We start from the raw sequence: 24,480 nt of genomic DNA on the forward strand, positions 1-24,480 counted from the left end.
CAGTGTTGAGAATAATCGTGCTGGAGGTGTTGCTGCCTATCCTCACTGATTGCAGGCTGTATTCCACTTTTACAAGCATGCACATGATGGGCTGATTGGTCTCCTTCTGAATATTTCAATTATCCCACAGTTGTATAAAATTTTATGCAGTTATGGCTTCACAGACCAACCAGAAATATAATTGGCAAATATCCCTTTCAAATCTCTATAGGTCTGATGAAAAGAGGGAGGAGGACCTCTAAGTGAAATAGACACTTACCCAAATGCAAATGTCTCTGGTAAAGGTGGTTCCTTTGTACAAACAGACATGCCACGCGAGTTATGTGTAATTGCACTAATCACACCATGCAAGGTTTTTAGTACATCTTTTTTAGCCTGATCTGTGTAATCTTCGGAAGAAAGGCTTGTTGATCTCTTTGGACGTTAACTTTATACAAAGAGGTACTGATGCATAGTATTGATGAAGCTTTAGAAACTGTGTGAATAACACATGGCCCTCATGATTTCTCAGCACCATGAGGCAGCACTTAAATAGTTCAATCAATCTATTTCTACACGCATGGTATTATTAAGACTGTTCTCTTTAACGCTGTTGCTTTACAGCCAATTTCTAAAATGTCATTCCTACTGCAGTTTGAGAAATGTGCCAGCTAATTTATGCAAAATGGCAGTGAGATAATGACCAGTAGTCTATTTTTAGTGACATCATTTGATGGATATACATTGGCCAGGAAACCCTCTTGCTTTTGAGTGGGATCTTTTTACATCTATCTGACAGGACATTAAACTGCTCAATTTAAGATCTCCTTTGGAAGATGGAACCTTCTTTGCCACAGAGCTCCCATAGGAGTCTTGCTGAACTAAGAGCTCATATCTTCAGCCCACAATCTCCTGACTCAAAGCAACAAGCACTACCTTGAGAGCCATAGCTGAAATCTGTGATATTCTGGGAGATGATGCCCACAAAACCACTGTGTAAACACACAGTGTTTATTCCATCCAGCAGCCCCTTTCTAACACGAACCTGAATGGCGGTTTTATTGGTGGGAGGGGTTCTGCTGTGAGCATGACTGTACGTGGAAAACACAGGTTTGTTCTTGAATCCCACTGCATGTGTGTGATGAGCTAAAGCCATTAAATCCTTTTTATTTGGAGAAAATAGAGCACATTCTGTTCATTTTCCAAAGCTAATTCTGATCTCACCTTGTCCTCCACTTCAAAATGAGTGTCTGGGTTTTCAATGAATCATGTTTCCTCTGGTTTATCAGAGTGTTTATTTGTACAAGGGAAAAGACAAATTACCATTTCTGAAAAATCTGACTGGCAGTCAGTTAAAATAAGGAAGAGAATAAATGATGCTGAGTAGCAATTTCCTGCAGTACTTTAGCCATTACTCATTTTTTTGTGTGGATTGGCTAAAGCCAACTGAAAACAAGACGGAAATAGTGCGATATTCACACACACTGCTCAAAATGACCAAAAAATATTGGGACATTCTCATTAATAACACTTGTATCGGTCATGGGTACAAATGGTAAAATGTTAGCAGGAATAAATAATCAACCATTAGATGCATTGATTCAAAAGATTCAGACAGTAGCTGTCCTGAAGGCTCAATCATTGTATCAGTTCTTTTTTTCTGTGAAAAATATTTTGAAAGCTAATTGATTCTGACCTCTCTGGGAATGCAATTTCAGTTTTCTACCAGGACTGAAGTTCTAAATAAGCAGGTTTTCCTCTGAATATGAATCTGAACTGAAATTCAGTGATTGTAAAACAGTCCCAACCAGACTAGCTAGACTATAGACTAGAGGTTTTCAACCTGTGGTCCACGGACCCCTGGGGGTCCGCAGTGGGTTGCCAGGGGGTCCGCGAGCAAGCCAAGAAAAAAATGGAAAAGTGACCTGTTACAAAAGACGTAGCTTGCTTGCTCCAGTTTTCTGCTATTCAGAAAATCGGCCATATCTATTCTATCTGTTATGGGCAACAATCTTAGAAACTTAGATGGTGTTCCCTTCTGGTAAGCTGCCGCTTAATATTCGATTTGTGTAGTCAGAGTAGTTAGTAGTGTTCACTACTCACTACTATTCTGTTGTGTACTGTAGTGTTAGCGAGACTGAGTGATGTTGTTGGTGTGCCTTAATAATATTGCTTACTTACCGTGCATTTACGCCACAGTGACATCACCGTTAAACGAAAAGTGCGCAAGCGTGTAAATTTTAGATTAGTTTTGATAACTTGGTTTGTCAGTAATAGTAATTAAACTGTCCAACGTGTATTGCTGAGTATGGAGAAATTTCTGAAGAGAAAATCTGACCAGAAACCGGAAGATTCTGATGACGAAGGGGATAAGGGTGACTGAAAGAGAAAATGATGCAAGTACGATCCAGAATACATTTCATATGCGGACCAACCTCTCTGTGTTGTGTGTTTGCAAACACTGTCCAACGATGCAATGAAACCAGCAAAATTGAAGCGCCATTTAACAACAGTACATCCAGATATTGCCAGTAAGCCGAAGGAATATTTTGAGCGGCAAAAGGAGCTGTACCTCAAGCAGAAAGGCAAAATGACAGCCTGCGCCACTGTAAATGAGAAGGCTCTTCGTGCATCATATTTGGTAGCATTACGAATAGCACGTTCCAGAAAGCCTCACACAATTGGAGAAGAGCTTATAGTGCCTGCACCAGTAGATATATTGAAGTTGTACTGGAAAAGGAATCCAGTCAAAAACTGAAAGCCATTCCACTGTCTGATAACACAGTAAGCAGAAGAATTGGCGATATGGCGGAAGATATACAGAGCCAGCTGATAGCACGTCTTCAGCAAGTTAGATTTACGATTCAGCTCAATGAAAATACTAATGTTGCCAGTGCTGCGCAGTTGTTGGTTTATGTTCGATATTGCTGGGAAGGAGAGGCTTCGAAAGACTTTTTGTTTTGCAAGGTGCTCCCAGGGCGTACAATCGGTGAAGAACTTTTCCGTGTGCTTGACACTTTTTTTGTACAATTGGCATTGACGTGGATACAGTGTATTGGAGTATGCACAGATGGTGCTGCCGCAATGACGGGATGGAAGTCAGGTCTAGTCGCATGAGTGAAAGAAGTAGCTCCACATGTAGCAGCAACCCACTGCATGATTCACCATGAGGCTTTGGCTGCCAAAGATATGGATGAAAATCTTGTGGATGTGTTTTCCACATGCATTAAAATCGTTAACTTTATCAAAGCCAGGCCGCTCAATCATCGTTTGTTTGAAAGCATATGCCGTGAAATGGAAGCCGAACATAAGCATTTGTTGCTACATACAGAAGTCAGGTGACTGTCACGAGGCCATGTTATGCAGCATGTATATGAAATGCAAGATGAACTGCTCATTTTTCTAAATGAGCATAACGGATCATTGGCACAGTTCTTGACAGATGAGATGTGGGTTGCCAGATTAGCTTATCTTGCAGATATTTTCAACATTTTGAACAGCTTAAATCTATCATTGCAAGGACCTGGCTCAAGTGTTCTGAAAACGCACAACAAAATCAATGCCTTCCAGAAAAAACTCCGTATCTGGAAGGGAAGATGCGAGCAAGGCGTCTATGATATGTTTCCGTTGCTGGCTGACTTTTTGACAGTGAACGAGACTAAGACAGAGGACATTGCGAGCACCGTTTTGAACCATATTCAACAGCTGTCACATTATTTCCATGAGTATTTCAGCGACGATGACACGAGGATGTTTGATTGGATTCAAAATCCGTTTGAATGCATGCTTACTGATTTAACTAGATGTGATCAAGAAGAATTGGCTGAACTGTCATCTGACAGGACTTTGCGCTTGCAGTTCAACTGAATGTCACTGTTGTCGTTCTGGATAGCACGTTCCCAGGAGTATCCACCGCTGTCTGGCAAAGTCGTCAATGTTCTGTTACCATATGCAACCACTTACTTGTGCGAAATAGCATTTTCTGCAGTCACTGCCATGAAAACCAAATACAGATCAAGACTGAATATTGAGGATGACCAATGCATATGTTTGTCGCACATACCACCACGTTTGGACAAACTCTGCAGTGCAAAACAGGCACAACCTTCACATTGAACTGAACACTGAAAGACACCGCTGGTAATTATCGGTGATTGAAATAGTCACTATTTCAATAGGGCCTATGTGCAGTAATTTAAGTGTTATATGCATGAATTATCGATTGTTTGATTTTGTGGGCTTTGGAGGTCCGCCATCTAACAAGGACATGTTCTGGGGGGCCACAGCATGAAAAAGGTTGAAAACCACTGCTATAGACTGTTTGCTATGGGTGGAGCTGTTGTTCAGTGGGATGTGTGGTCTATCAATGAAGGTAGAAGAACTGGATATAAAGGACTCTCTTGCACCTCCTGGTAGCAAGACCTCAGCAATATTGTAGTAATGAATGAGGCCCCAGAAGGATTGTCTTGGTGGATCTGGTGGAATGTTCCTGTCTGTTCATGCCTCACCCCCAATGCCTTTCAGCAAGGCTGGTTCTCTGAAGAAACTGGGGATGGGGAGGAAAGGAAATTGCTCAAAATGGAGGGAGAAAGTATAAATTTGCAGCTACTAAAATTAGGTTTAAATCAAAACTTTGGAATGACGGGTCATGAATTATAAATGCACTGGCGTGTATTGCAACTAAATTCCAATCAGTCACCTCAAGGTGATTGGTCTGTAGCTGAGGGAATTTACTCTAATCTTATGGCTGTAGAAATTGGTAACCCTTTCCCAGAAATGAGTTGGTTGAGAGGAACACTAAGAGCATCCAGGTTGCAGAAGATCTTGAATGTTGAAGTAACAACTCTTCAGCAGTAGATCCAAATAAGAAGACTGATAGTTTGATCCCTTTCCTGGAATGTACTGTGGGTCCTTCTGAATTGGTTTCTGGAGGAGAGTATCATTGTCACTTGTTTACTCCCCAAGATGAGGAGCTTCAGGTAAACACAATTTTAATTGGTAACAGTTGGTCTTCAACTGAACTGCAATTTTGCTCCAACAACATAAAAAGATAAAACAATGCGGCAAGTTAGTGGTAATGCACAAGCACTTTCCCTTGAAGTTAATAGACGAACATCACAGCAATGATGATGGTACATGGACCAAAAAGCCAAGGATGACCAAATGTGCTGAAGGGTCTGTCTTACGAAGAAGGAATTGGGTGAACAAGTTCTGAAGATTAGAAGAATTAGAGGTGATATTATTGAAATATATATAACTCTGAAGGGGCTTGACAGGATAGATACTCTGAGGAATCTGGAATCAGGAGCATAATCTCACGATAAGGGGTAGCTCACTATGACAGAGATGAGCAAAAATTTCTTCTATTAGGAAATTGAATCTTTCGATGTCTTTATTCTAGAGAGCCAACGACACTGAGTCATTAGGTATATACAAGGTTGAGGTGGATTTTCAGACCAGATGTTTTCAGGGTTATAGGGATCAGGCAGGAAACAGGAGCTGAAATCAACAAAGAAATCAGCCATGATGTTATGAATAGTGGAGCAGGCTTGAGAGGCCATCTCACCAGCTACTGCTCGTACTCCTTCTGATCTTTTACCCTTAAAAATCAAAAGTAACTTGCCCCAGAGAGATTAAGTGAGCAGGGCTGAGGATAAGTCTTCAATAGCCACAGCTGAGAAAACGCTTCATTGCTGTGGGCATGATAGGTCATTGTTGGATTTTAGTCTTGTTTATATTTCCACTCCACTTGGAAAAATACTAAATAGCAAGACCATTGATGAAAGTCATTGGGCCACATTGGACATGTTGTCAGCTACAGGCTATTGTATTCATTAGAATGACCAGAAACTAGAACGGATATGTGCCATCAGCTTGAGAGACCATTGTGTTGGAGAGCTGTTGGTATTGGTATTGCTATTAGTTTATTATTGTCACTTGTACTGAGGTACAGTGAAAGACTTGCCTTGCATACTGTTTGTACAGGTCAATTCATTACACAGTGCAGTTACATTGAGTTAGTACAGAGTGCATTGAGGTAGTACAGGTAAAAACAATGATAGTACGGAGTAAAGTGTCACAGCTACAGAGAAAGTGCAGTGCAATAAGGTGCAAGGTCACAACAAGGTAGATCGTGAGGTCAGAGTTGATCTCATCGTATAAGGGAACCGTTCAATAGTCTTATCACAGTGGGATAGAAGGTGTCCTTAAGCCTGGTGGTATGTGCCCTCAGGCTCCTGTATCTCCTACCTGATAGAAGAGGAGAGAAGAGAGAATGACGTGGGTGGGGTCTTTGATTATGCTGGCTACTTCGCCAAGACAACGAGAGGTAAAGACAGAGTCCAAGGAGGGGAGGCTGGTTTCCGTGAGGCGCTGGGCTGTGTCCACAACTCTCTGCAGTTTCTTGCAGTCCTGAGCAGAGCAGTTGTCATACCAAGCCGTGATACATCCAGGTAGGATGCTTTCTATGGTGCATCGATAAAAGTTGGTGAGTGCTGTCTCCACTCCTCTTTACTGAGTTACTCTTTGATGCAAAGTGTAATACTCAGTTCTTCAGTCACTGTCTATCCGAGTCCCCACAGTATTAAAAAAAATATTCTCAGTCTCACCAAAGGGTTGGGCCAAGTGGTCCAGTTTGCTCATAAAACCCAGTAGAGATGCTGCCATGTTAACAACAGGAAATGGGAGCAGGAAAAGGACAGATGGTCCCTCAAGCCTGTTCTGCCATGTTACAAGATCAGGATTGATGTGATCTTGGCCTCAACCCCACTTTCCCTCCATAAACCTCAAATCACCAGAGACCAAAGATCCATCGATCTTAGTATGAAAACCTACGATTATGAAGCAAGAAATCAGGGCAATGTTGGTATGGTTACAGTTTGGAGCTCACTGCTAATTACAACTGATTTACATTACATTTCCTCTTCTATGTACGATCTCAGTTTCCACCTCTTCCCATTTTTGAAGAAAGCCTTGTTCAAAGATTCATTTTCAGATGAAATGTTAAAACCCCTTCCCTGTCCCAGTGTCTGCCTATTCTGATGGTTCAAGTGAGCATTAAAGATCAAATGGCACTCTTCATTAAAGACCAGCGCATCCACAAGGCAAATACTTCATCAACCAACACCACTGAGTCGATGAGCTGATCTTTGCAATTTGCAGGGGATGCCATGTGTGAAGTAACTACTGAATTTGGCCATATTACATGTCCCTGCGCACACAGAAAAGCTACAGAGAAAGCAAGTCACAGGACTAGTGTTGTATTAAAGTACAGAAACTGGACGTTAAGCTCAACTGGTCCATTTTGCTATATATACTAAAACCTTCACTTCTCTTCACCTAACCCCTACTGCATATCATCTCCTGCTTTTTGCCTCTTACACACATAGAATTTCCTCCCTGGTCAGTAGCCATATACATACTATATACCCATGACAGTAAAATGTGTTCTGCCACTGAAATTTTGTTCTATTGCAGTCACTACATAAAGTGTTCAGTGATGCTGACTAGGATGAATTTCTGATCAGTGGTAATTCAATGTTTTCTTAAACACTTTGAAGGTAGAATGATCAAAAGCTTGATTAATGCACTGCATTTTAAGCTGGGTTTCATAGGAGGGACAAGTTCATTGTATGACAAGTGCTTTAGTGGTAAGGTGCTCTCTATCTCCAGGATGGACAACTTGTGCTGAAGGACATATTTTTGTGACACAACAGATTCTGCAGATGCTGGAATCTGGAGCAACACACACAAAATGCTGGAGGAACTCAACAGGTCAGGCAGCATCTATGGAGGGAAATAAACAGTCGATGTTTCGGGTCGAGCCCCTTCATCAGGACATATTTTTTGTGCTGTCCATTCAATGTAATTCCAATCTAAACACTTGTTCTTTACTCATGAGTATCTGATGATACAAGTGGCCCTAAAATGTGTTCTCCTTCATTAGAGGGCGGGCATACCCTCAGGAAAATAGACAAAACCAGCAGCTTTCCTGGAAGTTTTACCAGCTTTCTGACAAAATTTCAGGAGAAGACCACAAGAATCACGAGCAAACTTTAAGATGTGAATGGAGAATAATGTAAGTGAGAACACTGAGCACTGATACGCATTGGCAAACAGAACAATGATTGACTACATACACGAAATGTCACACTTCTATATGGTGTGGAGGAAGAGTGGGACCTGGGTATATCTGTTCATAAAAGTGGAAGGGCACATTAAGAGAGTGGTAAGGAATGTATATGATATTCTGAGGTTTATAATGAGAGGGTGGATACAACAGCAAAGGGATTCATGTGAAACGATGTAAAATACTGGGTCACAATTTATAATCCTGGTTACTGCAGTTTGGTACGATGTGAAGGTCCTTGAAAGGGTACGGAAAGTGTTTACCAGAATGGATCCAGGGATGAGAGAAACATAGAACTTATGAGCATGAATAGGGTACTTGGCTCTTTGACTTTACTCCATTATTGAATATGATCATGGCTGATCTCACTATCTCACCATATACCTTGTTGCCCTTTCTGTTTCAAAATCTACACCTCATTAAGCATTTTCAACAGCTTGACCTCCACCAGCTTCTGTGGTAGAGAATTCCATAGGTTCAGCAACCTCTGAATGAAGCAAAGTCTCTTCATTTCAATTCTAAATGTTGTATTGTGACCTCCCCTCCGTTCTAGAGAAATATTCTCCTCACTTCCAGTCTGCACAGCCCTGTCAGAAGTATGTACCTCTCAATCTTCTAAATGTCTGTGAATAGAGGCCTAGTCAGCCCAAGCTCTCCTCAGACAACAGTCCTACCAGCCGAGAAATCTGTCTCATGAACTTCACTGCACTCCCTCAGTCGTATGTATATCCTTTCTTAAAAACTGTATACAAAATTCCAAGAGTGGTCTCACCAAGGGTCCATGTAATTGTAACAAGACATCTGTCCTCCTATCCTCATGAACACTTCCAATGAAGGCCCGATTGCCTTCTAAGTTTAGACTGGAGAAGCTGGGGTTGTTCTATTTGTAGCAAAGACATTTGAGAGGAGATTTGACTGAGGTGCAAAAGATTGTGACTGGTTTAAATAAGATAGCCAGAGAAAAACTGATTCATTACTGGATGATTCAGGCTCATGGAAACACTTATAAGTTTTGGATAAAAGACAAAGGGCGGTCTGAGGAAATGTTTTTTCAGATACACCAAGGGAGGAAGAAAGGAAACCATAGCTCGTGCGGTAAGTGGGACACATTGAGGATGGTCATCAGGAGGTATCTGTTTAGATGATGGTTGAGCAGCTCTGCTATGGTTTTTGGAAGGGTGATTATGGATCTTTTTTACTGAGAAGTAGCTGGATACTTTGATCTGGGAAGGTGAGATCAAAGGGTCAACACATTTCTTATTCTTGAGATCCATGATTAAAAAACAAACTAATCATTTGTGTTGACTCTTTAGCTCCTGTATTCGTGATTCAACACAGGCATTGCTACCTAGTCAGATGAAGACATGGCTGCCTTGCTCTGAACTATAGGATGTTATTCCTATATTAATACACTAACACACTTTTAATTCACTTTTTTTGTAGATGTTACATTGAACTGTGATAAACTTCCCAGTGAACCCGGTAACTTTAATGGATTGTGGGAAATAGTTCCCGGTCAGTTTGAAGAGAGATGAGAAAAGGGGCCCCAGTGAGTTGAATACTAGCATGGGAACCATGGCCATGGCAAGTAGAAAGAATTGGAATGGGACGCTGGTGAGTTGGAAGAGAGCATGACAAATGTCACATGGTGATCCAGAAACAAAACTCTTGGGATTTCTGAATGATCAGATACTGGATTATCAAAGTTTTACTGTACTGCACATGCTCATAACCTATACGCTCTTCTCTTAAAAGGGAACTTCACCATGTTCTTAAAGTGTAATGTAATGTAATAATATTACACTTTGTGCCTGCTCATCCCTCAGAGATCTTGATATCAGAGCTTGCCTAATTACTCTCATTCTCATCTTAACCACTAAGCAAAGTAATCGAAGTCCCTGAAGCAAAGATGTGACACTTGGTCCATTGGGAACATATACCTGTCTGGCTGTCTCAACCACTTTAAGCATGGTGTAAAGTCACCTGTACCCAGAACTGCATTATTCACAGAGCATGTGAGAAGTATCCCAGTGTTCAGGCCCATACCAATCCAACAAAACACTGACTGGAAAAATGACAGATTATTGGTTTCATTGTTGCATGCTGCACTTTTCCTGTTATGTTACCCAACTGCAGTAACTGTTACCCAATAGTGTCCATTCTTCAAAAGTAGAACACTGGCTGCAGACCCTTAATGGGTGCCCTAAGATCAAGAAAGGAACCTAGCATATGCATGTTTTTTTTTTCCTTCCCCGAGGTTAAAACAACCCATTCATCAAATGGAATGTGACTGTCTTGATGACAGTCTGATGTTGATTGGACACACAAACTTTGCTCAATAGTCAATTGTCAAGAGGCAGCTCCATCTGTCTTTCGAACAAAATTTCATTAAAAGCTCATCTGTTGTCCCCAATACTACCTTCATCAGAAAGATTTGCAATAGACACTCTGTTATCTCTGCTATAAGGGAAATAATATTGAATTCCCAGCAAAATGTCAACAAGTGTCAAAATTAAACCTCAACCTCAAATGTTAAACTCCATTTACCTCTCCATGGATGCTGCCTGATCTGCTGAGCAGTTCCAGCATTCTCTCTCTTACTCTATGATGCGTTCCACTCCAGGAACCAATTCACAAGGTCTCTCAGTGAGGGGTTGATATATGGTTCTCTCCATCAATCTTTACCAAACAAACGAACAAACTAAGTCTGGACAGCTTGGGGTTCTTTTCTTGAAACAAAAGAGGATGCTGTGGGGTATCCTGCAGAGGATGGAAGTAAAAACGATGCTTCCACTTGTAGTTCACTTAATTTATTACAACACAGAAGGCAATTCAGCCCATTGGATCCAATGTCACTTCCATCCATCCTCTCTTTATTTCCCTGTAGCCTTGCAACTTATTTTCTCTCAGATGCCCATTAATTTCCCTTTGCCACTTATCTATATTAAGGTGTAATTAACATAACCAATGAGCCTATCAGCACATCTTTGAATGTGGGAGAAAGCCAGGCACCAATGCAGTCATAGGGAAAATGTACAAATTCCACACCGACAGTAGCTGAGGTCAGGACTGAACCTGGGTCCCTGGAGTTGTGAGGCAGCAGCACATACTTTAGCAGAAACCTCCTTACCCAGCTGATAAAGTGGATGTTACCTTCTATGTGGAGAAGTTAAGGTGAATGGAATGGATTTATTTAAGAAGAAGCTAGATAGGAATATCAGGTAACACATGGGAACAGAATCATCAGTATAGCTTGGAGACACAAGAGACTGCAGATGTTGGAATCTGGAGCAACAAACAATGTGCTGGAGGAACCAAATGCGTTGAGCAGCATCTGTGGGAGGAAAGGAATTGTCGATGTTTCTGTTCTGAAATTGTTGCTGTTTCAGTCTTGCTGTAGGATTTCAAAATGAAATGTCAACAGTTCCTTTCCTCCCACAGAAGCTGCTCAACCCACTGAGACTTCCTCCAGCAGATTGCCTTTTGCATCAGTATAGCTTAGCTGTGCTGAATGGACAGTATCTGTGATGTAAGTTCCATGTATTGGTATTGGTTTATTATTGTCACTTGTACCGAGGTGCAGTGAAAAACTTGTCTTGCATACCGTTCGTACAGATAAATTCACTACACAATGCATTGAGATAGTACAGAGTGTACTGAAGTAGTATAGGCTAAAAACAATAACAGAATACAAATTAAAGTGTCACAGTTACAGTGAAGTGCATTGCAGGTAGACAATAAGGTGCAAAATAGATTGTGAAGTCAAGAGTCCATCTCATCTTATAAGGGAACCGTTCAATAGTCTTATCACAGTGGGGTAGAAGCTGTCATGAGCCTGGTGGTGTGTGCCCTCAGGCTCCTGTATCTTCTGACTGATGGGAGAGGAGAGATGAGAGAATGACCCGGGTGGGTGGGGTCTTTGATTATGCTGGCTGCTTCACCAAGGCAGCGAGAGGTATAGACAGAGTCCATGGAGGGGAGGCTGGTTTCCATGATGAGCTGGGCTGTGTCCGCAACTCTCTGCAGTTTCTTGCAGTCCTGGGCAGAGCAGTTGCTGTACCAAGCTGTGATGCATCCAGAGAGGATGCTTTTGATGGTGCATTGATAAATGTTTGTGAGTTTCAAAGGGGACATGCCAAATTTCTTTAGCCAAACTGTATTGAATGCAGCTTGCTCCACAGTCCTCACCAGAATGGGATGTGAAGGGCTGATGAAGCAGACAAACTGTGCCCAGGAAGTTCTGATGAGCTGTAGCAAGGGCTCAGTGGCAGGTAAGTTGAAGGTAACACATCACTGAGGCCCCATTCTGGACAGTCTTCGGCTGGAGACAGGGTTGGGGGTGAAGACTCACCTCTTGTCAAAACTGAGAGACATTCGTCTGAAGATCCAGAGACATTTAAAATTGCTCTAAATATTAATGTAAATTATTTTTAAAAATAATTAAAACACTAAAACATATACAAATCCACAAAAATAGTAAAGTAAAAGAACTTCTTAAAAAACTTCTCCTCCTCATTCTACAGTTTAAGGATTTCATTGGAATGAATGGGCCTGAGTGATAGAGGATTAAAGAGGGGTATCCCAGTGAGACAGCACTGCATCATTTGATTCCATGTGGGGTTAAACAATGGAGCACAGGGACAGATGTGTGCAGCTAATAGAGCTCCAGTGACCCAAGTTCAATCCTGACCTCCAGTGCTGTCAGTGTGGATTTTGCATGCTCTCCCTGTGACTGCATGGGTTTTCTCCGGGTCCCTTGTCTTCTTCCCATGTCCCACACACACGTAGGTTTAGCTGCTAATTGGTCTCTGTGTGGGTAAGTGAGTGGTAGAATCTGGGGGATCTGATGGGAATGTGGGGAGAATAAGTTACAGGGAAAATCAATGGAGGAATGCCATAGTTCTGTGAGCTAGCATAGACCTGAAGGGCTGAAATGGCTTCCTTCCATGGTATAAGGAACTATGCACCAGCGTCTGTAAATTGGTACAACCCAGACATACAGCAGCTCTGTGTACATCCAGTACTTAACTCTATGGAGCAACAAACAAGATGCTGGAGGAACTCAATGGGTCAGACGACATCTGTGGAGGGAAATGGACAGTCAATGTTTCGGGTTGAAATCTTGCATCTGGACTGAAAGATAGAGGGGAGATGGTGAGGTGAAGGGGTGGAGCAAGAGCTGGCAAGCAATAGGTGAATTCAGGTGAGGGGTCTGGTGTGATAGGCACATGGAGGAGGGGAGAGTGGAAATAGGACCACAAGCTGGGAGGTGAGAGTTGGAGGTGACAAAGGGCTGCAGACGATGAAATCTGATAGGAAAGGAAGATAGAGCATGGAATTCTATGGGAACTTAACTCTATGGGAACAGCTGAACATTGGCAATTCCCTTTCAAACCATCAGCCAGAATCACCACAACTCAGCCCATTAAGTGATGAGCCCAAAATCGACAGACCAACATCCAACAAGTAAAAGGTTGTGATTTTAACTCAAATTGCCCATTTTCTTTCACACTGGGCCATAGACCTGATCTGCCTGACTCTCCCTCCAGGAAAACCCAGAATAATCAGCCAGGAGCCAGAGAATTCTCAGTATAGCTCCATAAATTCCACATGGGGAATGTGGTGGAGGGTTGTTTATGTCACAATGTGCAGCAACATCATGAATGCAAATTCCCTTGATGATCTTGCAGGAACAACAGATCGAGGAGGCTGCAATGGAGGCATTTGGACTATTGTGAAAGTTGTTCAACAATCCTTCCTTCACCATACTCATCTAGAATTTAGTTTTACATTTAAAGGGGCACATGAGTTTATTAGCTGATGGTCAGTCAAAAAAAAGGCTGCTCTTTTATATTCTTGTGAAAACTATATTTAAAAATTGTCATCACCCATTCACACTTGCGCCCCCCCCACCCCCACCCCCACCCCCATCCCGCACAACCCCAAGGGGAAATGAAATGAAGAATTAATGGATTCAGGTTGATTATTATGTTTGGAAATAATAGGTCTTCAGAAAGGTTCATTAAAGTGTGGCTGGAAAAGTCAGTTTAAAAATAACGCTGTCTGGTTCCTATTTAAATAAAGCCATAAAAACACAGCAGGGTAATTTGGATGGGCGTTTAAAGAAAAATAAAAAAATATATAGCTTGAGCATCTGTCTTCATAAACTGCTTAAAAATACAAGTTAAAATTTTATCCATGTACACTAACTTTATGGAAATTTCCAACATATCTTCTTTCTGAGGTGTCATTACATTAGATGCTTGCATCTATGAGCTTCACTCTTTTCGGGGTATCATGACAGGGAGCCATACAGAGGATTGTACGTATTGTGGGGTCCATAGTGGGCTCTTAAAATGGTGATGGATTTCTTCACATCAGATGTCAGGATAGTCTTAAATAAAATTTTAATCAGGCACAGTCACTGCAGACTATGTTCAAGATTGCACTTTTGGGCTACAATTGTGAAGCTTTTTATAAACATTGACGAGAGCTGGGCATCATTGACCAAGCAGGACATTATTAAACCATCGCTAATAGCCCTTGAAGTGAATGGCTTGCAACGTCATTTCAGAGGCACATAAGAGTCATTGCCTGGGTCTCCAGTCACAGATAGACCAGACAGGACAAGAATGGTAGATTCCTTCCCGAAGGTACATAAGTGAGCCAGCTCTATTCACCAAAATCAGTTTCATTGTCACTATAACCAATATTCACTTTTTCATCCAGAATTATTAATTTCACAATTTTAATTACCCCAGCTGGTATGATGGACTTGTACCTTTGGATCATAAATCTAGATCTTTAGATTACTCACCCAGGACGAACTACATTTACTTTTATGAATAACGTGACTCACAACCTTATTCAGCAAAACACACTGGAATTAATGGCTAAAACATGACTTTTTAAAGATAAGATAACTTTATTTGTCGCATGTACATTGAAACACACAGTGATATGCATCTTTTGCATGTTCTGGGGGCCAGCACGCAAGTGTCGCCACACTTCCGGCGCCAACACAGCATGCCCACAACTTCCTAACCCATACGTCTTTGGAATGTGGGAGGAAACCCACACAGACACAGGGAGAACATACAAACTCCTCAGAGAGAGTGGCCGGAATTGAACCCGGGTCGCTGGCTCTTTAATAGCGTTACGCTAACTGCTTTACCACCGTTCTGTATTATTGCAGGAGTCTTTAAAACTCCATTTACTGAAGGGCAGATGTGGAGGTTTAACTGGTGAGGAGAAGGTGACAATCACAAAACAAGCTTTTTTTTTGAAAAAACAAATTCTTCTGCTCCCCCTGTACTTAACTGGATGAATGCAGCAAGAACTCTGGTGCTTGATTGTTCAAATCGGGTGCCAAGTTTGATTCCTGGTCTGTGTTGATTAGTTAATAAATCTCAGGATGTGGGTGGAGCATTGAAACCGCCACAATTGGCTTCAGTATGGCCAATCTTAGGAGAAAAAAATTAGGCAGCTTTCCCATTCCTGATTGTTATTCCCTGACTCATGCTGCAAATCACTTGTGGATGAACGTCTGGGTCAGACACTGCTGGACCGATGAAGGGTGGAACCACATTACTTGCAGTGATGAGAGTGAACCTCCCACACTCTCTGCCTCCACAACCCCCTCATGCATCCACCCAGTCAGCCCGTGAACCACAGAATGTGAGAATAATTCCTAACTGTTGATCGAACAGATGTAGCAAAGCAATGTCTGAGGCACAGGACTGAAGATAATTATCATATAAATAATCAAAAAGTAACCCCTTTTGTTCACAGAATAAAGGTGGCAAATGAAGTAAGTCACACAACAAAGAGAAAAATGCTAGATGTTCTGTGGTTACTCCTAGACCTGGGACTCAACACCTCCCTTTGCAACTGGATCCTTTGACTTTCTGACCAACAATCCACGATCAGTGAGGATAGGCAGCGACACCTCCGCCACGATTATCCTCAACATTGGTGCCCCATAAGGCTGCATCCTCAGCCCCCTAATTTACTCCTTGTACACTCACAACTGTGTGGCTAGGTTCTGCCCTAACTCCATCTACAAGTTTTCAGATGACGCCACCGTAGTGGGTGGAAACTCAAATAACAATGAGTCAGAGTACAGGAAGGAGATAGAGAGCCTAGTGGCATGATGTCATGACAACAACTTTTTCCTCAATGTCAGCAGAACAAAAGAGCTGGTCATTGACATCAGGAGAGGGGTCAATGCACACACTCCTGTTTACGTCAACAGTGCTGAGGTTGAGAGGGTTGAGATCTTCAAGTTCCTAGGAGTGAACATCACCAATAACCTGTCCTAGTCCAACTACGTTGACGCCACGGCCAAGGAAGCTCACCAGCACCTCTACTTCCTCAGGAGGCTAAAGAAATTTAGCATGATCCCTTTGACCCTCACTAATTTTTATTGAAGCACCATAGAAAGCATCCTATCCAGATGCACCACAGCTTGGTATGGCAACTGCTGTGCCCAAGATGGCAAGAAACTGCAGAGGGTTGTGGGCACAGCTCAGCACATCACGGAAACCAACCTCCCCTCCATGTACTCTGTATACACTTCTCGTTGCCTCGGTAAAGTAGCCAACATAATCTAAGACCCCACCCACCCCAGATATTCTCTCTCCTCCCCCCTCCCATCAGGCAGAAGATACAAAAGCCTGAAAGCACATACCACCAGGCTCAAGGACAGCTTCTATCCCACTGTATTAAGACTATTGAATGGTCCCTGGTACAATAAAATGGACCCTTGATCTCATAATCTACCTCGTTACAGCCTTGCACTATATTGTCCACCTGCACTGCACTTTCTCCATAACTGTAACACTTTATTCTGCATTCTGTTATTGTTTTCCCTCATGCTACCTCCACGTACTGTTGTAATGAAACGATCTTTATCAATGGCATGCAAAACAAAGTTTTTCACTGTACCTTGGTACATGTGACAATAATAAACCAATTTACCAATTTATGGGTCAACTTTTACTCAGTGTTTGGGCGGGGTGGTAAACTGAGGCTATAAATTAGCTCTTCATTGTCTACTTATTGCTGGCTACTTCTGTTGAAGTCAATGAAAAGCAAAATTGGGATATGGGACTGGAAATTGGTTCATTACTATCAAGTAGTTCCACGTGTCAAGGATGAAGATCTCCTTGGAGAGACAGAGGATGAGGGGGGACCTGATAAGAAGTGTACAAGATGATGAGAGATATTGATAGGGTAGATAGTCAGAGGCTTTTCCCCAGGGCTGAATTGGTGGCCACAAGAGGACATAGGTTTAAGGTGCTGGGGAGTAGATATAGAGGAGATGTCAGGGGTAAGTTTTTTACTCAGAGGGTGGTGAGTGTGTGGAATGGGCTGCCGGAAACGGTGGTGGAGGCTGATACGATAGGGTCTTTCAAGAGACTGTTAGATCCGTATATGGAGCTGAGTAAAATAGAGGGCTATGGGTAAGCCTAGTAATTTCTAAGGTAGGGACATGTTCGGCACAGCTTTGTGGGCCGAGGGGCCTGAATTGTGCTGTAATTGTTTTGTTCTACGTTCTAAGATATCTCCACTTATGCAATGATCATTTGGGCAGAGTACAAGAGAAGTGTGCATGCATGTGGAAGCACAGAAGACCTTTCCTTCAGGAGCGAAGGGAAGTCTGTCTGTGGAATAACACGTGTATAATGGTCAATATGTATACACTGCAACATAGATGTTATTTGCAACTATGTCCATAAGTAGTTTGATATATGGAAACTCAGTACATGGGGCTGTGGTGGGAAAGGGAATACTTGCACAGCCAGCCAGATTAGCTGAATCAACCCTGGTGGTCAGCGGGCTGAGAGATCTCATAGCCAGGTTGCATATGGAACCTCTGGAGAGGATCCATGCCCAGGATGGCATACCAAACATCTTAAATGTAGCCATATACAGCTTGGCATATCTAAAATCTGGATGGTGTCCTTATGCATAAAGGTGCAGGAAACTTATAGCTGATACCCACATACACAGTGGTATATCAAACATCTGGACAGTTTCAGAGACACAATAGACTGCAGATGGTGGGATCTGGAACAACACTCTGCTGGCAGAACTCAGCAGGTTGGGCAGCAGGTCCTGATGCAAGGTTTCAACATGAAACCTCAACAAGTCTTTCTCCTACAGATGCTGTTTGATCCACTGAGTTCCTCCAGCAGATTGTTTGTTGACCTGGACAGCATCCTTAGACAATATGATGTACAAAACTTCTAGCCTGTGCTATATAATGGTTCAGCTGATGACATTTTTGGTTTTCATTTTAATGTCAACATAACAATGTCAGGACTATGTTTGTGTCTTTAAGGATTATGGTGAATATAATTTGCCATCACTTTACAACCAATAGTGAGAGCAATAAGATTAGACCTTGCAAGTGAGTGGATAATTAGACTTTTAAAAAAAGCAGGACCCAGGCCTTTAAATGTGAGGCAGACTAATTAGTTTTAATTGGTTTTATAAACTGATTGGCTGCTTTGAGTTTAAAAGTTGGGAAATCAGCCCCATGATACTTGTCTACTGTGTGTATGAGGCTGTGGGTTGTTGGTCATGTCTGAGATGTATTCTGGAATGACCAGCCAACTGTTTTTAACTATAAAAATAAACATAGTTTGAGATAAAGCAGACTAGAATAAACAGTTTAATGAAAAAAGTTGGACTAAGTTGCAGGTTAAATGCCTTGTGCTAATATAAATCCCAATATGATATCAAGGGAGGATGTAATATTTATTCTGTTTTCTGGAATATATCTCAGTCTAGTTTCAGCCGCAGAGCAATTGCACAATAAAATAACTTTGCTGTGAAGGATGGAATCTACATTAAATTCTGCTGCTTGATGTGAACCAATTCACAATCATTTAAAGTTTAGTAATATCATCTTTGGTGCTTTTTAATTATTTTTCAAGGAGGTTTCACTGTTTGGAGATAAGTTGCTAAGAAACAACAGATTGCCCAGTCCTACCTTCCTGGCTTGTTATCTCTTCATTCGGGTGACTCCCTCAATAATGCACTGGTTCTACTTTAAGCTCAACAGACCACCTCTTGTAACAGTGACAACACACTTTCTTCTATCACATTGTGGCCAATAGGCACATAACATGGAGTCTTGGTATTGGTTTATTATTGTCATTTGTACTGAGGTACAGTGAAAATCTTGTCTTACAAACCGATCGTACGGGTCAATTCATTACAAAGTGCAGTTACATTGAGTCAGTACAGAGTGCATTGATGTAGTTCAGGTTAAAACAATAACAGTACAGAGTAAAGTGTCACAGCTACAGAGAAAGTGCAGTGCAATAAGGTGTGAGGTCATAATCCATCTCATTGTATAAGGGAACTGTTCAGTAGTCTTACCACAGTGGGGTAGAAGCTGTCCTTAAGTCTGGTGGTACGTGCCATCAGGCACTTGTATCTTCTACCCGATGGGAGAAGAGAGAATGTCCCAGGTGGGTGGGGTCTTTGATTATGCTGGCTGCTTCACCAAGACGGCGAGAGGTAAAGACAGAGTCCAAGGAGGGGAGGCTGGTGTCTGTAATGTGCTGGGCTGTGTCCACAACTCTCTGCAGTTTCTTGCAGTCCTGGGCAGAGCAGTTGCAGTACCAAGAGTCATGAACTACTTTCACTTTCCCTAAAAGATGGCAAACAGTTGGAAAGTATTGATGTTCAGGTTTGTTTTGCTGAGCAAAGTTTTGAGGGTAAAATCTATAGTGTAATTAAAATGACGTTTAAAGACATTGTTATTCATTTGGCAAGATGCACCTTATGAGGGGTTGTGCGTGGGAAGGGCAGGTAGAAAAATGAACTCTTTAGTAAAAATGTTCATCTTGTAGTATTTATAAACTTTTAAATCTCAAGCTATCAAAATAATGAGGATTATTCTCCAAGAATTAATATTGAAAGTATTTTTTCAAAAGAAGTTGGGTGTAACCAGAGTGTTCTTGAAATTGAATCCATTACTTCAGTGCAAGCTTCACCTCCTGAGTTTACTTGACAATGGATTTACTTTGGAATGGTTTACATAGCTTTTTCATCACCACTAAAAGTGGTTGTACTCATGGGGATTTCTGAGCACACTCAGTGTAAAGTTTTTTTGAAAGAACACCAGGCATCCTGTAGAGAAACAAGAGAAGAGTGTTCAAAAGTGTAGCCTGTGCGTAATGGAGCATGTGTGACTGTTGTACAGCAGCTGTCAGAGACTGAAAGGGAAAAAAAAATGGAACCTCCTTTATCATAGCTTAAAATCCATGATGAAAACCTTCCTTCTGCCAGGCACCTGTAGGCCTGGTTACACTGTGACAAGAGAAAGAGCCTCTGGTGTTACTCGTCTGCCCTGTGGGACATAGGGTCTTGAAGGCACTAATTAAAATGCAATCAGCAACTGAGTAGCCACAGAGACCTGCTGAGACCTCAGCAGTCACTTCCTTCTCCTCCTGTTGTCCACCTTTGCTCTCAACTTATCGCACACAGGCAGTAATTACTTGGACAGCTGTGGGTCAGGCTTCTGATCTCATGTTCACATCCGAAGAGAGCTGCTCATCTGCCTACTTGGGGGTATGTGCTAGTTGCTTGTTTGTACCATACTGAAGGAAAAGAAAAATAGAGGGAAATCGTCAGCAGACCTGTTGCAGGAAATGTCTCTAAAGTCTCCGCCTGATGTATCTTGCATTCATTAACGTTTTGGGGATGGGCATCTGCTCCTATATAAATTTGGGATTAAGAACAAAAGTTTCAGTTGAAGGGTTAAATCTCAGTATGAAGACAAAAGATGCTGCAGATGCTGGAATCTGGAACAATAAACAGGGCACTGGAAGGATACAGCAGGTCAGCCAGCGGCTGTGGAGGCGCAAAAAAAACTCCTGATGTTTCGGATCGAAACCCTGTATCCAGATCACCCGAAACGTCAACAATTCATCTCCCCTCACCGACGCTGCTCGACCCACTGAGTTCCTCCAGTAGATCGTTTGTGGATCTTTGTTCATCTGGTTGACAGCTGCCTACAAACAACTCTCAAGGTTGTCAGCAGGGACCTCTGAGATCCAGTATCTCATCAAGCTGAGCAGCCAATCACATTGAAGAATTCTCACATACTGCAAACAAGGAAAGAAAGAACATAATTTTTAATTCCTGTTTAATACACCATAGAATAAAAATTGAAATGTTCACATTAATTTGAAGTAGAAATTAAAATATCAAACTCTAATTTTTAATTTCAAATTTTGAAATATAATGGAGGGCATTAAAATCAACATTCAAATAAATATTTTTGGATTTGCTTGTTTGCTAAGCAATAATTATGACTTAATATGCCATTTAAAACTCACTACAATTCATTCAATTTAAATGTCAATACCCATTGTTAGTAAAATTTTATATTTATCAGATTACCAGTGATTTTCATTGATTGTGCTGGGAAAGGGCACAGACAGTGAAGTCTGTGGATGAGAGCCAAATTACTGACCACAGCTCAGCGACTTCCAAATTAAACTGCAAGCAGAGAAATCCCAAGTTTGCTGCTGACTTCTAGCAATCATGAAACCTGTTATTTTCACTACCATTACTCTGTATTACCATCACCCATCATCAATATCTTGGGGGTTACCATTGATCAGAAGCTCAATTTGACCAGTCACATGAATACTATGGCTATAAACCAGTTTTAGTTGTATATCCTGTGGTGAGTGACCCAGATCCTGATTATCAAAGATTCTCCACCATCTACGAGGGAGCATGATGACATATTCTCCACTTGCCTGGATGAGTGTTGTTCCAACAACTCTTAAGCTGAACATCAGCCAATACAATTTAATAATATTCCATCCACCACTCTGAATTTTCAAACAAAAAAATTCCTCCATCACTTGAATACAATAGCATCAGTGGCTTCAGCTGCCAAATACACAGCAGCTAGTCACCTAGACTACTCCAACAGAACCTCTCAAACTCTACCACCAAGAACCATTGAAACAGCACGACCTGAAAGTACACTGACAGGTCATACACCATTCTGACCTGGAAATTTACCAGGTCTTCATTATTGTTGAGTGTAAATCCTGGAACTCCCTCCCTAAAAGCATCAAAATTCAAAAAAATGGTATGTACAGGCAAATGCCACCCCACACACACCCTACAACCCACACACCACACACACCTCAAGCCATCGCCATCCCTACACACACACACACACACACACACACACACACACACACACACACACACACACACACACACACACACACACCTGCAGAATAGCATGCTTTTAGGATACTGTATACTTGTTGTCACAAAATAGTGTTTCCTTAGACTTACCCATCAATGTTACAAGCAATTTACCAGTATTGTTTTTGTCACCTTGTCACCTGCAGAGATTTCCACACCTGAATATTACAGGTTATTATAATGCCCATGCAATTTATAGACAAACCCCTCACTATCAAGCCCCTTAAAAATGAATACTTCTGACTTGAGAGAGGCAACTTGCCATAATCCCAATTGATACATTTCTTCACTAATTGGGAATCAAACTTATGATTTACCTGTGAGTGTGTTTTTTGAACAGCAAATGAAATTTATGAGCTAAAAAGATTTAGTTCCTCCTTAACAACAGAAAATTAAGTTATCATTTCTGGGTTTACTAAATCACAGCGGGCACCCTGGATTTTTTCTTATATTATTACATTGTATCTCACATTCAATGGAATTTCCATTCAAACCAAATAACCACATGAAAATGACTGAGATGTCAAGGGACTGGGTGAGTTTAGCTCCTTTGGCATTTAGAAGATGGGACTGGAAGAATTTCATCTTTGGCTGCTGGCATTAAGCAGATGTATTAATAATGCCCACCCTTTGTACATCCAAATAATCTGTTCCACAGACTTCAGTAGAGAGAGGATTGGAGCATGGTGGTCTATACTAAAGCCTTTGAACTTAACTGGCAATCAAAGACACCTTCAAAACTGAGATGAGGAAGAATTAGTTTTCATAGGGTTGTGAATTTTTGGAATGCTCCACTTCAGAAGTTGTAGATGCTGAGCCATTAGATTTAATCAAGATTGCCAGGTGAAATGAGGGTTATGAGGACTGGGCAGGGAAGTGGTGCAGAGGCCAATGATCAGAGAAGACTTGATGTTATTGAATGGAGCAGGCTTGAGGTCTGCATAGCCTACTCTTGCTCCTATTTGTTATATAAATTGCTTCTGTGCAGGAAACCTAGTGTAGTTTAATAATTCATAATTAAAACAATTAAAAAATGTATTATTCACAGCTACCCACCAGCAGTTACAGGTGAATGAATTCAAAAATGAGGGTTTACTTTTAATTTTTATTGAAAGCTGCAATGATTTTAGCAAAACACCATTGTCCATTTGGCTGGGTCAGGAGTCAGAACATAGGCAGGCACGGTAGTGTAACAGTTAGCATAACGTTTTACAGCGCCGGCGACCTGGGTTCCATTCCGGCCACTGTCTGTAAGGAGTTTGTACGTTCTCCCCATGTCTGTGTGGGTTTGCTCTGGTTTCCTCCCACATTCCAAAGACGTATGGGTTAGGAAGTTGTGGGTGTGTTATGTTGGCGGCAGAAGTGTGGTGACACTTGCGGGCTGGCCCCCCAGAACACTCTACACAAAAGATACATTTCACTGTGCGCTTCGATGTACATGTGACTAATAAAGATATCTTATAAACAGTTCTTTTTATTACCCAAATGGAAATCAAGCCCACTCTGACATAATGACAACAAAGGACGTAACCAGGGGTCCAATATATTCAGTTAACCAGAACAGTCCATGTCCCCCAGCATCACTCGTGACCAGTGGTTATTTTTACACCTGAGTGTAAATAAATGTCACTCTGAACTGACACTTAGCTACTTTGGTCTGTCCCTGAAATGGTAAATCAATCATTGTGAAAATTGGTTTATTATTGTCATATGTACTGAGATACAGTGAAAAGCTTTTTGTTTGCATGCCATCCAAACAGATCATTCCATGCAAAAGTACAACAAGATAGAACAAAAGGAAGAAAAAACAATGCAGAATATCGTGTTACAGTTACAAAGACAGTGCGGTTCAGGTAGACAAATGAAGTACAAGGGCTATGATGAGATTGATTGAGAGATCAAGAGTTCATCTTTATCGTACAGGAGGGCCATTCAAGAGTATTCTAAATGTGGGGTGGAAACTGTCCTTGAGCCTGGTGGTACGTGTTCTCAAGCTTTTATATCTTCTGCCCGAGGGGAGGGAGGAGAAGAGCGAATGACTGGGGTGGGAGAGGTCCCTGATTATGTTGACAGCTTTCCTGAGGCAGCAGGAAGTGTAGACGGAATCAGTGGAGGGGAGG

The sequence above is a fragment of the Pristis pectinata genome, chromosome 18 (genome assembly GCF_009764475.1).
Source record: "Pristis pectinata isolate sPriPec2 chromosome 18, sPriPec2.1.pri, whole genome shotgun sequence".
In the NCBI taxonomy this organism is placed as follows: domain Eukaryota; kingdom Metazoa; phylum Chordata; class Chondrichthyes; order Rhinopristiformes; family Pristidae; genus Pristis; species Pristis pectinata.